The 16655-nt window shown below is 42.8% G+C and overlaps 1 pseudogene; it reads left to right on the forward strand.

Annotated features, from left to right (window-relative positions):
• The first annotated feature begins 11128 nt into the window (after positions 1-11128).
• Positions 11129-11999, forward strand: LOC101960457 (cyanocobalamin reductase / alkylcobalamin dealkylase pseudogene; annotated as a pseudogene).
• The last annotated feature ends 4656 nt before the right edge of the window (positions 12000-16655 follow it).

Here is a 16655-nt window from a genome sequence, read left to right on the forward strand (position 1 = left end):
CGGGCACAGTGGTGCATGCCTGTAATCCCAGCCACTCAGGAGGCTGAGGCAGGACAATGGAAAGCTCAAAGCCAGCCTCAGCAACTTAGCAAGGCTCTAAGCAACTCAGAGCTGGGGATGTGGCTCAGTGGTAACACACTCCTGGGTTAAATCTCCAGTACCAAAAAAACAATAATAACAATGAAAAACCCCAAACCAAAACAAACAAACAAACAAACAAAACAAGTTGCAAGAGAAGGAGCAATGTAGGGAGGAGGAAAAAACTCAGACCCTCCTCTTGGGGTAGGACGAGATGAGAGCTGAGATGCAGCAACTGCAATGTGAGTGGAACTTTGAGAAGAGCAGAAGTGTTTTAAGGTGAGATTAGGGAGCTTTGGTGATGATATGCCCCCAACCCTGCCTATTCATGGAATGCTTTTGGAGCAGAGTGACTTTGATGCTGTGACAGATCTCCAAGATATATAGCAGGATGGCTCAAGAAGTCATGATTACCTTCAGGCCATATCCTGATAGATTCAGTTTATATCTATTTCCCCATGGCAAGCCCCTCGAGGGCAGAGACTATTTTCAACTTTAGATTTCCCGCTGTCTACATAAAGCGCCTGTCACTTCATACACATCTTACAAATGAATGAATGAGTAAAGCCCCCTTCATCCTTTGCAGAGATGGTCTTCTGACATAACACATGTTGTTATTAGATATGTGAGTGCCTCCTAAAACATTGAACCTAATCCTGGTCATCTCCACGGTACTGCGAAGCAATGCTTTCGACTTAGAAACACACTCACTGTGCAGAAGCCAGGGAGCCACTTTCTCGGGCATCCTTGAGACACTCACTTCCCTCTGTGAATGGAAAGCCCGGGCTGCTTCCTGTTTTCACTTGCAGCTCGACTCTGTTAGTGTCTGCGGTGTACATGTCTTGTGATGTGTTACGGCAGCTGTGACGGGGCTCTCGTTGCTATTAAATGACAGCTTCGGAAGGAGAACCCTGCACACGTTGGGAAAAAGACTGAGGGCAACCCAGAGTCACTCTGGAAGGGACCAGCTGTTCTGGGAGGTCTCAGTCCTGCACTGGTCACCATCTGTCTACTCGGGGGAAAGGTAGAGGAGATAAATGCCACGGCTGCCTTCGCCCTGATTCTCTGTCTAGAGGAAAGGAAACACAAAAATGAGAGAAAGGTGACCACGTGAGAACCTTGGTTTCCGTTAAAAAAGAGCCTCCTTATATGACCATGATGCGGTAAGCCACGTTGGCTCTGAAGGATACTGGAAGACCCCAAAACTTCTATTCTCCTTCAAAAGTGAGTTGTCCTCACTAAGGGTATGCTGTAAGATAGGCAGGCATTGCTCAATGAGGAGACCCAGAATGTCCAAGAGAGCATCAGCCCCAGACAGAAGGAGCAGGAAGGTCAGGGGCCATTGACCACAGAAGGTATGCCGTATGGGTTTGTTCAATGAATAAATAAATGAATGAGAAAGATTATCATACACATGGAAGTGTACATTCTGCAATGTCTATTAAAAATTAGGGAAAAAAAGCCTAATTTCCCCATCATTTCAATCTCACATAGGTCCCCAAATTGGCATTTCCAGATCTTTCTCAAGAAGCTGAGTCAAGCCAGGCACAGCGGCACACGCTTGTAATCCCAGCTGCTCGGGAGGTTGAGGCAGGAGGATCGCAAGTTCAAGCCAGCCTCAGCAATTTAGCAAGTCCCTAGCAACTTAGCAAGACTCTATTTTAAAAAATGTAAAATAAAAAAGGGCTGGAGATTTGGTTCAGTGGTTGAGCACCTCTGGGTTCAAACCCTGCAACCGCCCCCTTCCCCCCAAATAAGCTGAGTCCAACTCATTTACTATCTAGGACAGCACTAGAAACCCAGGCTTTTTGTTTGTTTTGTGGTATTGGGAATTGAACCCAGGGCCTCGCACACAGAGCATGTGCTCTACCATTGAGCTGTACTTATAGTCCTTTTTAATTTGGGGGAGGCTGGGTACTGGGGATTGAACTCAGGGTCACTCAACCATGGAGCCACATTCCCAGCCCCATTTTGTATTTTATTTAGAGATAGGGACTCACAAGTTTACTTAGCACCTTGCTTTTGCTGAGGTTGGCTTTGAACTTGAGATCCTCCTGCCTCAGCCTCCTGAGCCGCTGGGATTACAGGCATGCGGCACAGCATCTGGCAAGCCATATGCCCTTTAATAGAGGGAATACCTCAGCTCCTACCTTCCTGCCCATCCCTCTTGCTCAGTTCCGGTTGCCTGAGTTTCCATGGGTTGCCACCTACCAGGATTTTCCCAGTGTGCACTGACATGCCGATGGGCGTTGCCTCTGCCTGTGGGTGCCTCTTCCTGACTATTCCTCACTCCTCCCTTGGCAGCTGGTATGTGGGCCAGGCCTGGTCACCACACCCAGGTTGATACTCAGCGCCCTGAGCTCTGGCTCATCTGACAGAGGGGTCAGGCAGTCTGTGACTCCATTTATTTATTTTGGTCCCTCCTAATTTAGTTATTTAACAGCTTTATTGAGACATAGTTCATATCCCATAAAACCCACCCTTCTAAAGTGTGCAATATAGTGATTTTAGTATATGTACAGAATTGTGCAACCATCACCATTACCTAATTCCATAACATTTTATCACTCCCCCAAAGAAATCCCATACCATTAACACTCATTTTCCATTCCCACTTCCCCTCAGTCCTTAGCTACTACTCTCTGTCTCTGTGGATTTGTCTATTCTAGATATTTTATAGCACTCTACCTCTGAGCCACATATGTGGCCTTTCGTGCCTGACTCCTTTCAAATAACACAATGTTTTGGGGTTGTTTTTTTGTAGTGCTGGGGATTGAACCCAGGTTCTTGCATATGCTAAACAAATGTTCTACCACTAAGCTACAACCCCAGCCCAACAAGGTGCATCTAGATTGTGACCTTTTTCAATATTTTACTCTTTGCATAGCTGAATAATATTCCATTGAAAGAATATACCAGATTTTATTTATCTATTTATCAGTTGACAAAAAATTTGGCTTGTTTTCCGCTTTGGGACCAAAAGAAAACTTTTGCTATGAACATTCAAACATACGTTTGAATTTTTGGACATATGTTTTCAGAATTGCTGTTTAACTCATTAGAGAACTGCCAGAATGTTTTCCAAAAAGCTTGCAACATTTTACATTTAAGGCACAAAGTTCCAATTTCTCTATATCTTTGTTAGTGCTTGTTATTACACTATATATTTTTTTTTTCTTTTTGAGGTGTTGGCAGTTGAACCCAGAGCCTCATGCATGCTAGGCAAGGGCTACAGCTACAGCTCATATTATCTTTTTTTTTTTTATTATAGTCATTCTAGTGGAAATGATGTTGGATCTTTCTGTGTTTTTTGTTTGTTTGGTACCAGGGATTGAAGCCAATGATGCATAATCACTAAGTCACGTCTCCAATTCCCAGATCCCCTGCCCTTTTATGGACACAATGTCTTTTTTTTTTTTTTTTTTTAAAGAGAGGTGAGAGAGAGAGAGAGAGAGAGAGAGAGAGAGAGAGAATTTTTAATATTTATTTTTTAGTTCTCGGCGGACACAACATCTTTTGTTGGTATGTGGTGCTGAGGATCGAACCCGGGCCGCACGCATGTCAGGCAAGCGCGCTACTGCTTGAGCCACATCCCCAGCCCTGGACACAATGTCTTTATTTTATTTATTTATTTAGTTAGTGCTGAGGATAGAACCCAGTGCCTCACACATGCTAAGTGAGCACTCTTCCTCTGAGCCACAACCCCAGCACCTTCCCAGCTCTTTTTAATTTTTGTTTTGTGAGAGGGTCTCACTAAGTTGCTTAGGGCCTCACTAAGTTTTTTTTGCTAAGGTTGGCTTTGAATTTGTGATCCTCCTGCCTCAGCCTCCTGAGCCACTGACATTACAGGCATGCGCCATTGTTCCTAGCATCACTGTGGTTTTGATTTGCATGTCCCTTCTAGTGAGTGATACTGAATTATTTATTAAATAGATATATAAGTGATACTTTTATATGTATTTGTTTGAAAATTTGAGTTTTTTCCTTCTTTTTTTTCCCCCTTGAGGTGTTAGGGATCAAACTCAAGGCCACACTCATGCTAGGCAAGCATGCTATTACTAAGCTACGTCCCTAGCTCAGTTACTTGTCTTTTAATATTGAATCACAATATTTTTTAATATTCCGGCTACAAGCCCCTTATCAGACACATGATTTGCAAATATTTTCTCCCATTCTGTGGGTCATCTTTTCACTTTCTTGATGATATTCTTCAAGATGCAAACATTTTAACTTTGATGAAATTCAATTTATATACCTCTTTTCCATTTGCTACCAAGCACTTCTGTGATGATATCTAAGAGAACATTGCCAAATTCAAGATCACGAAGATTTACTACTGTTTTCTTCTAAGAGTTTTATAGTTTTAAGCTCTTGTATTTATATCCATTATTCCCTCCCATGATTTTCAGTGTATCATCTCCCAGGGGCAGAAGGGTTTTACAGCATCTTTGTTGTAATTTTCTCTACATCATCTGTTGTTACCCTTCCTTTGGGAAAAACCATGTCTTTAATAAAGTTGTTCGTGTTTAGTTCGGGAAACAGGTTTTCGTACCTCCAATGGCCTTTGACTTCCATCATGTCAAAACTCAGCAGGAATGCCACAAGATATGTTTTTTATCCTACAATTAGTTGGAGCCCCGACACAGACCAAGACTGAAGGAACTTCAGGCGTTGACAATTTTGGAGGTGTCAAGCTCGGTGGTTTAAAGTAGGACAATGTCCTGTGACCTCAATCCTGAGGGAGAAGGAATACAAGTGCAGAACTCTCGAAGGGGGTCTGCTGCTTGGCAAGCTGTCACCTCCCCAGAAGCCTGACCACCCAGGGACACTTCTGCATCTGTGGCTTATTGTTTTGTGGCTTTGATTCTTCAGTTCAGCCATTGTCTGCCAAGATGTTTGCATTTGGAAGTTCTTCATTATGCCTTTGAGAAAATGATTTCACATTTTTCTCTCTTAATCCTGTATTCATTGATCATTTTAAGTTGGTGTCAAAATTAGTTTTCATTTCCTTGGGCATGGGTTTTGTCTGGTTGTTGATTTTTTTGGTATATTTGGTATATTTGTTCTCAGGTTTGTCAGTAAATCTTTCAATTTTTTTTTAAATTTATCTGGACCTTTTCCAAAATAACAAATTCACTTTATTAAAAAAATCAAACTCTGTTTCACCTCATGAATTTTCCTAGGGTTTAAATTTAGCATACCTGGAAGAACAGGGCCCAAAAGATAATTTAAATCAGACACATCTTTTCTCAGGTAGCCATAACTTTATCCCTTTTTGAACCAAATCTCCTAAACAATGTAGTTAACAAGGGCTAAATGTGTAAATTTCTATAAGGAGATAATCACCTTCCTTAAGGGAGAAACAGTTAAAATCTAGCCTTCACTTTTTAGTAAGTCAACTCACACAATATGCAGGGACAGCTCAGTCATTCTTCCAAGGGAGATTTTTGAAGCTGATCTGTGACTATTTTCTGTTATCCAATAAATGGAAATAACATCCATCATCCAGAAAGTCAAAGTGTGGTTACAAAAAAAAAACAAAAACCCACAGAGTATATAAACTCTTAGTGGTCAAAACTCCACTGTCATTTCAAGGTGTGGATTAGGATGATCTGAAGCCCACACAGTGGCATGGGGTCTTGGGCCATCTCACTGTGAGGATGCTTTAACGGAAATAACTGAGTTACCAACTTGTATATAAATGTGTTTTCTTTTTCTTTTTTGAAACAGTAAATTTCACATATGATTGAAAGCCATGAGATTTTGCTAATCTAGTTGAAATGGTTTGTGTAATATGATGGTCCTTTGGATAAAGCATTCATGTAAGAAAAGAGATACATTTGTATTTTTTTCAAATAATAAAACTTTCCCCCCCAATTTTTGTAGTATGTTTTACTATGATAATAATAATAATTATAATAATAAAAATTAGGCTAATTATTAGGCTATAATAATAAAGTAGGCTAATTCCTTAGATTCTCACCCTGAACTCAAATGCACGTTCACAGTTTTACAAACACACAATCAGGAGCACACATTTCCTGCTACTCTACTGGAAAACTTCAAAATAAGCAGCGTTTAATGGTGGAGAAGCAGGCCAAAAGTCTGCTGCTGGAGCTTGGGGCGGGGGCATCCCTAAATTCCAGGTCACAGGGCAGTTTGCCCTGGCAGTTGGCTCAGGGTGCTTCTGCCCCCAACTGGACAACTCAGGGAAGTGCAGGCCCTCTCCCAGGGCGTTTCTACAGGAAAAGGACCCTGAAGAGATGATATTTCAGAACCTAGTGATATTTGGATAAATTGGCCTCATTGCTCAAAAGTGTTCTGGAAGAGCCTTCCATGGAGCAACTAATCATGTAGCAATCCTTTTATGTTCCCTACCTACTTTTCAACACACACACACACACACACACACACACACACTTTTTTATACCTTCCAGCACCTTGAATGTGCTAGGCGAGGGCTCTACCACTGAGCCGCAATCCCAGCCCTCAACACATACAGTTTTAATATCCCAGAATTTATTCTAGGTATTTACATACATTTCTAATAAACAGAAGAAAACATAGATTCACCCTATTTTTTGTTTTGTTTTTTCTTTTTTGCAGTATGGAGTATTGATCTCAGGGACTCTCTACCACTCTCTACCACTGAGCTATACCCTTCTTGATTTTTCATTTTAAGACAGGGCCTTGCTAAATTTCCCAGGCTGACCTTGAATTCACAATCTACCTGCCTCAGTCTCCAGAGTAGCTGGTATTACAGTGGTGGGCCACCATGCCTGACTGGTACTTGCTATTCTTTGACCTCCTTCTTTCACCTGTAGCTATAGCCGGGCAGGGTCAGAGGTAGGTGAGGCAAGCTAGACCCTATGCCACCCTGAGAATGGCCTCCTTACATAGTGGGCCTTCTGTCAATACATGCAGATCTGCCTGTTGTCCTTTTAATGTCTGAATGTTCTGTGGCATAAATAGGTCACAATTAACCATTTCTTTCTTGATGAACCTTTGGGTTTTTTTTTTTTCAAGTTTTCGCTATTGCTACAAACTGTTTAACATCATTAGAGGTATTTTTTTTCCTCCAATGCAGTTACAATATTTAATTTATCATTTATTCATTTTATATCTTAAGAGACATTTCCTACTTTGAAGTCACAATGCTGTCTTCTTGTATTTTCTTTCTTTCTTTTTTTTTTAATTTAATTTTGGATCCCAGGCAAAGAGAATTGAGTTAATTATTGTCTTTGTTAACTTTCTGTTGCTAATAACACAATACCATAGACTGTGTGACTTTTAAAGAAAATAGGTTTATTTTGGCTTATGGTTCTGGTACAAGATTGAGGGGTTTATCTGGTGATGGCCAAATCTTACAGCAGCACAGCACATCACAGGACAAGACTCAGCGAGCATGTATGTATGATATGTCCTCTCTCCCTTCTAAGAAAGCCACCAGGATGCAATCATGGGTCCTCCACCTTGATGACCTCAGCTACTCCTAATCATCTCCCTAAAGCCATATCTCCAAAGCCAGGCTCAGAGGTGCACGCCTATAATCCCAGCTACTCGGGAGGCTGAGGCAGAAGGATCACAAGTTTGAGACCAGCCTCAGCAATTTAGCAAGACCCCGAGGAACTTAGAAAGACTTTGTCTCAAAATAAAAGATAAAAGGGTTGGTGATATAGCTCAGTGGTAAAGCACTTCTGGGTTCAATCCCCAACACACACACATACACACCCACCTTTTATCAACTCAAAGGCCCTACCTCCAAACACATAGTCAAATTAACTGTCCCTACTCTCAATACTTCATGATGGGGATTAAATTCCAACATGAGTTTTTGTAGGAGACAAATCATATTCAAACCATAGCAGCCATGCTCCTTCATGCACTCCACAGCGACTGGTCCATGGAAGGTTCCTCTTTTTGTTCATTTATTCTCTTTTATCCCCATTTCCCATTCCCATCCCTCCATCTACTGTGGACAATCATGGCAGTGTGTTTGATAGGTATTATAGTGTCTGTATGCTTCCTGATAAAGTGTATGCACACAGTGTGTTTATGTAAATGATACTGTGCCATACATCTTGGTCTATTTCTGTTTTTTTTCTCAACACTGTTCTACAACCTCTTCACATAGCCCTGAGTATTAGTCAGCTTTGTGTCACTGTGACCAAATACCTGACAAGAACAGCTTAGAGGAGGAAAAGTTTATTTGGGGATCATGTTTTCAAAGGTTTGAGTTCATGGTCAACCAACTCCATTGCTCTGGGCCTGAGATGAGGGAGAACATCATGGCAGAAGGGTGTGATGGAAGAAAGGGCTCAGCTCAGGGCAGCCAAAGATGAAAGAGAGAGTGTGGAGACATAGTCCAGGCCACATCCCAGTGACCTACTTCCTCCAGCCACACCCCACCTGCCTCCGGTTACCACCCAGTAGTCCTTTCAAATTATTAATCCAACAAAAGGATGAGGTCACACCTCTCGTAATCTAATCATTTTCCCTCTGAACATTCCTGCATTGCCTAAAACATGAGCTTTCGAGAGGCAATTTTAAAATCTAAACCATAATACCATGGTATGCTTAGTTTTTGTTTCTAAACTGTAACACATGCCCATAGTGTTGAGCTCCTGACGTCCCAACTCCCATTATCACAAACAGCCTGCGATGAACAGCCTCTTGTGTGGTCCTGGGTATATTTCCAGGATGGCTTGCATTTTCTTCTAACATTAGACTTTGTTTTTTTCTGCAGTTCATATACCTGTCCACATTTTATTGGTTCATACATTAGAACATTTGATTTTGCTATGATCTAAACTTTATTATTGAAATTTTCTGTTGGCAAAAAATTCCTAATTTTCACGTAGAACATGTTGTTTTTTTTTTTGTTGTTGTTATAGATGAACACAATATCTTTATTTATCTATTTATTTTTGGGTAGTGCTGAGGATCGAACCCAGTGCCTCACGTGTGCAAGGCAAGCCCTCTACCACTGAGCCACAGCCCCAATCCTTAACATATTGTTTTTAAAAACTCTGAACTAGATTTAAAAAAAAAAATCTTAGCTCCCAGGTTTGTGTTAGATGATAATAATACCATTTAGTTTGGATCCCTCCTAAAGCCTAAGGACAGGACTGGGGTCACAATAGTTTAACTGGGAGAATATCTCAGGGAGAAAGTAAAGAAGAGGTCAGAATGACACAGGGAAGGAGGGAAAGCCAACCAACAGTGGGTCATTGAGCTGGTCATCACTGTAAATGATTGGTTCAATCTTCCTGGACACCTTCTGAAGAATTAGATAGAAACTTCCTAGAATTATCCTGCTGAAATATGGGAGGTTGGGACATTCATCAACAACCTTCAGCCTCCACTGGCAACCTCCCACCACCTGACCTCCATGCATCCTTCCTGCTATGACTGTGCGTGTGGGTACACTGGGCAAACTTCCAAACTGAGGACAAAATTCTGAGGTAGAAAAGCTGGGGGACTCCATTGGTTTTCAGACAGGAAGCCATCCACACACACACACAGGGGCTCTTGACCACAGCTGAAATCTCACACTTAAGTTCCAGCAAGTCTGCTACAGTCACCCTAAGTAGCCTCCTTGTGAGTGTATATATCTTTGTCTCTGTTCTCTGACCTACTTTTTGCCTTGCACCTTGCTACTTATTTATTGACTACACCTGACTTCTCTGTCCCGACCCAGTTAGACCCACTCAAATCTCTCCCTGGGCCTGGCCTATGACAACAGTCCCTCTGCCTCTCTGGCCCCAGCCTCTCCACTCACCCACTGATGAGCCTTCAGCAGCTCAATTCTGGATATTCCTCACTTTGCTCCTGTCCAGCAGATATGCTGCTTTCATAACTCTGTCTTTCTCTTCTGTCCCACTTACATTTTAAACCTGTCAGACTCTCTGTCAGCAACAGTCAGTCCTACTCAGATCACTGGCTTACTTGATGTGTTAGTCAGATTTCTGCTATTATAACAAAATATCTGAGATAATTAACTTATAAAGAGAAAAGGTTGTTTTGGTTCACAGTTGTAGAACTTCCAGTCCATGACTGAGTGGACTTGTTGCTTTCAGGCCTTTCATAGGGTTGCTGGATACAATGGTGGAACAACGTGGCAGAATAAACTGCTCACCTCATGGGCAAGAAACAAAAGAGGAAGAAGAAGGGGTCTGGGGTCCCATGATTCTCTTCATTGGCATGCCCACCCACAATGACCTAAAGACTTCCATTGGGTTCTACCTCCTTAAGGTTCTAACACCTCCCAATAACACCATGTTAAGGAGCAAACCTTTAAACACATGGGCGTTTGGAGGATATTCAGCATCCACCTGGACTTGCACGAAGTGCCCTACTCAGCTTCAAATAATAAAAATAAGGAGTAGGATGCCTAATACTGTTTGAGCACTCACTCAATGCGTCATCACCTTGTTTTATTTTTGCTACAACCCCAGGAGATAAGTCCTACCATCATGTCGACCTGACAGAAGAGGAACTGGGGTTGGGAGGTGACTCATGTGGCTGATGCAGCCAGGGCTCACGCGCAGGTGTTTGGCCATAAGGGTTTCTTTCAACTACTCCAGCACCCGTGGGGTCAGCCATCAACTGCTATCTGAGCCTTGGGCAAGAGGCTTCACTTCTTATGCCTGGTTTCTGACCTTTCAAACAGAATATTCCATCTTGGCTGGTTTGTTGTTGTTTGTGTGCTTTTATAGTTTTCTTGATTTATGGTGTTATATTGCCAAGTTCCTCTGCTCCCAGGGCCAAACTTAGCTGATTCCTCTCCCACCAGCCTCCTGATAACTTAAAATTCAACAATTAAAGGTTAATTCATTTGCTCCCCACCCCCAGTTATATGAGAGAGGATACACATTAATCCTTCTTGGCCATTTATACCTTAGCATGAGTAAATTTATGATCCTTTCCCGAGAGCTAGTTTTGAAAGAGGAGACAGAGAAGAAACATGAATGCTCTAAGCCTGGATTAAAGGAAGCCACTCCAGGTCATCACCCTGGAGAAGAGCAAGAACACATGTGTACCGGGATTGATGTGTAAGAATGTTCTTGGCAGCATTGTTTGTAATAGTCTTGAACTACAAGCAAGCTGTCTGTTAAGAATAGAATGGGCTTTTGGCTTCGGGGTTTACCCCTTCCAGGTGGCATGGTACAATGAGCTTCTGCCTCCAGCCTTCCACCTGCCTCTGCCAGGACCTACCCTGGCCTTCTTGGTACACAGCACACCGACCAAGTTTGACCAGGCCCTTAAGCCCTTCTTGCAGAGCCGCCACCTCCAACCACTAACTGACCCTGTGGATCAGTGTGTGGCCTACCACCTGAGACGTGTTAGACAGAGCCTCCCAGAGCTGCAGATGGAAATCATTGCTGACTACAAGGTATACCCCAACTGGCGCCCTAAGATTCTGGCCCAGACAGCAGCCCATGTGGCAGGAGCTGCTTATTACTACCAATGCCAAGATGTGGAAGCTGACCCATGGGGAACTCAGCACATAGCAGGTGTGTGCATACACCCCCGATTTGGGGGCTTGTTTGCCATCCGAGGTGTCGTGCTGCTGCCAGGGACAGACGCCAGATCTGCCACGGAGAAAGCCCCCTGACTGTGTACCTTCTAGAGCTGCCCGAATTACCCTGCTTGAAGCCTTCAATTTCCATTGGTGTGACTGGACTTACCGGGATGCTGTGACACCCCAAGAGCATTACTCAGAAGAACAAAAAACCTATTTTTCCACCCCACCTGCCAAAAGCTTAGCCCTGTTAGGTTTGGCCCAGACCAAAAAGGAGCCTAGCACTGTATTCCCTGAGTTTCCCTTTACAACACTCACAAAGAAGCCCCAGATTCCCAACAGTGCCCGGAGCTGGCTCAGCCCCAGCATCTCACCACCTATATCCCCTGGCCCTTGATACCTTCCCTATTCTGTGGAATCCCATTTATAGTGGTATTTGCTAGGACTTTTTGGACTTTGGCAAAAGTAAGGTTTTATTTTGGGTACAAGATGACCATTTCTTGGTCCACATTTTCAATAATAAAGATTAAGGAAGTTTTGGTTAAGGCAAAACAAAAGAATAGAATGGGCTGGGCATGGTGGTGAAGGCCTGTTATCCCAGTGGCTCAGGAGGATGAGGCAGGAGGATCACAAGTGCGAGGCCAGCCTCAGCAACTCAGCAAGGCCCTAAGCAACTTAGTGAGACCCTGTCTCAAAATAAAAAACAAAAAAGGACTGGGGATGTGGTTCACTGGTGGTAAAGCAATCCTGGGTTAAATCCCCAATACCAAAGCAAAAAAAAAAAAAAAAAAACAAGTACAATGGGAAAATGCACCATAGTGTATTCATATAATATGGCAATGAAAATTATAGCTCTAGTCAGCAATTTATTTGAATCTTGCAACCGGAATATTGAGGGAAAGGAGCGTGATGCAAAATGATGCCTGCAGTGGAATCCACATCTGCAAAGTTCGGATCTAGATGGCAGATTATAAAGAATAAAAAGGGAAGTAAGGTCACAGAAGCTAGGATGATAGTAAATAATTCCGACAAGGAGGGAGGAGGTTGTGATACTCTTATGCATGAGGAGCTTCTCAATGCTGATGATTACGGCTACTTGACTTGAGTGTTGCTGCACAGAGCACTATTTTGTGATTATTTGTTTAAACATCCAAATGTGTTCTATCCATTCTTCGATATATATGTTTTATTTCATTCTTTCGAAAGACAAACAAGAAAGTAGGGAAGGATTGAGGGAAGAGAAGAAGGAAGAAAGAAAGGAAAAGAAAGAACTAGAGACAGGAAAGCTAGCCCCTCGCCCTAGACCTCACTGCTTTGCAATAGATAATCCAGACTAGGTTGGGAGACTGCGGAGGGGGAATGGTCAGTTTTGGGGCACACAACATCTGGGAATTTTCAACCATACTAGATACTGCTTGTTCTCCGAAGGGTCTGAACCAATTTATTCTCTCATCCCGTTGTTACAGTGACTCACTATTGTTGGATAATATCATTTTTAAAAATTTGCTTCTTTTGTAAATGACTTATTGTTAAGTTACATTATCCTAAATAATTAATGAAGTCAAATGTTTTTTAAAGATCTTTTTATCTTTTCTGAAGTGCCTATACAAGTCTTTGCCTTTCTCTCCCCATTGGTTAGTCTATCTTCTTCTTACTGGAGTATGTATAGATTTTGGATATTAGGGGCCTGTTGGTTGAAAATATTCATTTGATGACTTGTCGCCTGTGTTTCTCTAGGATACCTCAGGGGATTGGCACATCTTTATTGGCAACTTCTGCCCTGTCTGGGTTTTTGTTTGCTCTCGTAGCAGGGATTAAACCCAGAGGTACTCTATCACTGAACTATATCACCAGACCTTTTTATTTTTATTTTGAGACAGAGTTTCACTAAGATGCTTAGGGCTTTGCTAAGTTGCTGAGGCGGGCCTCAAACCTGCCATCCTCTTGCCCCAGCCTCCTAAGCTGCTGGAATTACAGGCATGTGTCATGGCAACCACAAACAGCAAATTCTGCCCTTCTTAATGCCATTTGGAGTTTCTGGCACCACAACCAGGGCACTGTTCTTCAAAGAGCAAGCTGCCCAGAGGCATAGGAATAAAGGTTTGGTCATTGGTTTTGATACAATAAGCCAACAATAAGCAGATGAACAAGAGAGAAGACATGCACATATATTTTGTGCACAAGGCATCATAAGAATGAAAAGTACACACCCAACAACCCAGTAGGATTTACAAGCTTAGATAAGCTCTTTGCTGGAGGATGTAGGTAATTTTAATATTTATTTAGTTTTTAGTTGTAGTTGGACACTATACATTTATTTATTTATTTATTTTTATGTGGTGCTGAAGATCGAACCTAGGGTCTCGCATGGGCTAGGTGAGCGCTCTACCGCTGAGCCACAACCCCAGCTCAGGATGTAGGCCATCTTAGAGGAAGAGTAATTGGTAACTAGGGGAGATGGATGGGCCTGAAGAACAGACAATGGCCCAAGACAAAGCTCCTCTGGGATCTGGGCGTAGTGACAATTCTTTGCTGCCAGTTAATCTTCCCTGTAGGATGACTTTACAGGGTAGGGGCTCAAGACAATTGCATTCCTTCTGCAGGAACTCCTCCTTGGTCAGATAAGGAGAGGGTGGAGAACCACTCCGCCCACCCTGTGCTGGGAGAGAAAGAGGGGTGAGAGATGGGGTAGGAGAAGGTCAGAGACACCTTGTTTCCAAGGCTACTGTTTTTGACTAAGTCCTCAGCATGTCAAAGCTCCCTACTTCGGGGTATCATTCCTTGATCCCCAGCACAAGGGAGAATCAACCTTGTGTGCACTGTGCACAGAGCCTCCTCTTTCCTCCATTAGCAGAGAAAATGGAGTTTTGGCACCATATCAGCCAGGTCCACTTTTACTTCACACATTAGTGCTGCAAAGAATAAAATGGGAAAAGACTTAGAGGTTAGTCAACTTCTGAAGTTCTTTTTGGTACTGTGGATTGAACCCCGGATTCTCTACCACCACTGAGCTACATCCCTAGCCCTTTTTATTTTATTTTGAGACAGGCAGGGTCTTGCAAAATTGCCCAGACTGCCTTTGAACTTGGAATCCTTTTTTTGCCTCAGCCTCCCAAGTGACTGGCTGGAATTAGTTGTGTGCGACCATGTCTGATCCCGAAGCCCTTTTTACTAGCATAGATTTTAAGTCTACATGAAAATAATAGATGCTATCTAAACTGTGGGCACAGCTGTACCAGGACAGAGAGAGAAGTTCACATCTTGCCAGGGGCAGTCACCCTGCCTGCGCCAGTGTGGGGAGCCAACATAAAGAACTTTACTAATGGAGTGGGAGGCCATTAGCAACCCTCCCTAAAATACCCATGTGGACTGAGGACTAGCTTCGTCAGGAAGTGCCGGGTAATGGAGTTGCAGACACACTCTTATTCTATGCTATTGCTATCTGAGAAGAGGCCTGACACTAGTGAGGAGGTGGTACTGAATTTGGGGGCAATTTAAATACTTAATTTTCACATTTGATAGAGGAGACAAGATTTTTTTGAAGTATTAAAAAGTCAGTCTCACTGGGCATGATGGTGCATTTCTATAATCCTACCGGCTCAGGAGGCTGAGGCAGGAGGATCACAAATTTAAAGCCAATTTCAGCACAAGTGAGGTCCTAAGCAATTCAGTGAGACCCTGTATCTAATTAAATACAAAGAAGGGCTGGGGATGTGGCTCAGTGGTTGAGTGCCCCTGAGTTCAATCCCTGGTACCCGCCCTCCAACAATGAAAAAAAAAAAAAGTCAATGTCTTGGGCTGGGGTTGTGGCTCAGTGGTAGAGTGCTTGCCCAGCATGTGTGAGGCACTGGTTTTGATCCTCAGCACCACATAAAGCTTGCCCAGCATGTGTGAGGCACTGGGTTCGAATCTCAGCACCATATATAAATAAATAAGTAAAATAAAGGTCCATTGACAACTTAAAAAAAAAATCAATGTCTTCTCTCCCCAATCCTATCCCTCAAGGAGATCCCAACCTCTTGAGGAAACTCTTGGTTGGCGAGGCAGGGAGATTCCACAGTGTGGGGGCCAGTGCAGACGGGGTGGTGGGAGATCATGATGGAGAGATTGTTTGCAAGGAACTGGATCCTTTAGAGAACTGAAGAAAAACTTAAGCAATTTCCTATCAGGCACAATTTTGGGACTAGAGAACTTGTCTGTTGGATAAGGTAGCTCCTTTCCCAATGACTTTGAGAGATATTTAGAAAAGACTTTGTTACTTGCAAGGCTGTTTGGAGTCCTGTTTGGGTTTTATCTGACCAGAACGCAGTGCTGACATCAGTCTTAAGGAGGGAAATGGGGTTCAGATGTATATGGGTCATACTCCCACGTTCTTTATCTGCATCGGCAGCATTTTATACACAAACAACACTTATTCTACTGGGATGGCTGAACAGGCTGTCATGTTATCGCAGGGCTGTGGATGTATCTCCACTTGTTTAGCATGTGGGAGGTCCTAGGTTCAATCCCCAGCACCACAAACACACTCAGCTAGAAATCCGGACCCCTGAGTTCCCATCTAGACTTTCCCACAGGCACTGCCAGAAGCCCAACCCAACTCAGGCCTGCAGCTGCTCTGTTAAGAGAATCTCCCCTCGATATGCGAAGATGATGTTTTTTTTTTTAAATTTGTTCTGTTAAGATATACATGACAGTAGAGCGTATTTGACATATCATACATACATGGAGTATAGCTTTCCATTCTTGTGTTTGTACATGATGTGGAGTTTACACTGGTCGTGTATTCATATATGAACATACGAAAGTCATGTCTGATTCATTCTACTGCCTTTCCTATTCCCATTCCTGCTCCCTTGCCTTTAATTCCCTTTATCTAAGCCAACGAATTTCTATCCCCCCACCCTTTTTGTGTGCTAGCATCTGCAAATCAGAAAGAACATTCAGCCTTTGTTTTGGTGGGGGGATTGGTTTATTTCACTTACCATGATAGTCTCCAGTTCCATGGATTTATCAGTAAATGCCATAATTTCATTCTTCTTTAAGGCTGAGTGAT

This window comes from Ictidomys tridecemlineatus, chromosome 5 (assembly GCF_052094955.1).
Source record: "Ictidomys tridecemlineatus isolate mIctTri1 chromosome 5, mIctTri1.hap1, whole genome shotgun sequence".
Classification (NCBI taxonomy): Eukaryota; Metazoa; Chordata; class Mammalia; order Rodentia; family Sciuridae; genus Ictidomys; species Ictidomys tridecemlineatus.